Source organism: Arachis duranensis, chromosome 2 (assembly GCF_000817695.3).
Source record: "Arachis duranensis cultivar V14167 chromosome 2, aradu.V14167.gnm2.J7QH, whole genome shotgun sequence".
Classification (NCBI taxonomy): Eukaryota; Viridiplantae; Streptophyta; class Magnoliopsida; order Fabales; family Fabaceae; genus Arachis; species Arachis duranensis.
Genome location: NC_029773.3, coordinates 15,408,541 through 15,409,947, shown reverse-complemented (window position 1 = coordinate 15,409,947; position 1,407 = coordinate 15,408,541).

Genomic DNA, 1,407 nt, shown 5'->3' with positions numbered 1-1,407 from the left:
GCCTTATTTTGTAATTAGGCAATCTCTTGATGGATGATGTTGAGCATTTACCTTAATGCATTGTATTTCATGATTATATCCATCCATCTGTTGACTTGAATGTTTTCATGCTTCTTTAATGCTTGTTCTACCTTACAAGTTCACTTAAAGCATCTCAAGCATACTAGAATGAGTAAAGTGCATGCTCCTTTTGTGACATAGCTTTTATGCTAATGTGTGTTCTAGACTGCGCAATTTAGAATTCACACACCTAATATTTCTTAATGTCACACTAATTCACTCACTCAATTCTAGTGATTTACCTCACTCCAACAAAGTATGCTTCCTTGATTTTGTATTGTCTCATCTTATGGTGTTATATTTTTGTTTTTCATGATGAATGCACCACAAGCAATAACGGAAGCGAGACAAAGAACATGCAGCAATCCGGAGACTCGCCGTACCCCCTTGCTCATCCTTCAATGCACCGAGGACGGTGCAAACTTTTAAGTGTGGGGAGGTTGTCCGACGGTCGGCGATTTTAGGTGACAAATTTCTAATTCCAACATTTTTGCATTTCATTCTAGGATTTTAGGATTTTTACTTGCATTTTTTTTATTTTTTGCATATATATACACAATAAGCTTAGTCAAAATAATGAAAATTTTCAAGAATTCTATCTATAGGGCACCAATTGATTTGAGTGAAAACTTTTCATAGAACTTGCTTGAATTATATATATATTGTGGATCATGTTTTTGAGCTAAGAACACAAGCAAGTGAGATTTGAGCCCAATGGTGTGGTTACATCTTATAACCACTTATTTTTCCTTCTTGTGTGCATTATTATCTTTCTATGATTGTAATATTTGATTTGTTTGATTCTTTATGTCCATTATTTTGTGTATTCATGCATTTATATGATTGAGGCCATCATTTCATTAGCTCACTTATCCAAATAGCCAACCTTTTATCTTCCTTTGTTAGCCAAATTTGAGCCTACAATTAACCCACTTGGTTCTTTAATTTAGCACATTACAAGCCTTAAAGCGGAAAACAATAAATGTCCTTATTTGGATCTTTGATTAGCTTAGGCTAGTGTGTGTGAGTATCATTCAAGTGTGGGCACCTTGGGACATTGGGTGAATAAAAGGGTAATTTTGCATTATTATTGGAAATATTGAAAATTGGGTACATACTCATATATTGATCAAATGTAAGACCTTATGCATTGATGTTCTTGTATATAGAAAGAAAAAATGAGAAAAATAAAAGAAAAAAAAGAAAAAAAAACAATATGGAAAAGAAAAAAATATAGAAAAAGAAAGAAAAAGAAGAAAAAGAAAAGTAATAAAAAGGGGACAAAATGCCCCAAGTAAAGCAAAGTCCAATAAAGATCAATGCATAAGTGTTGTGAAACGAAAAGAA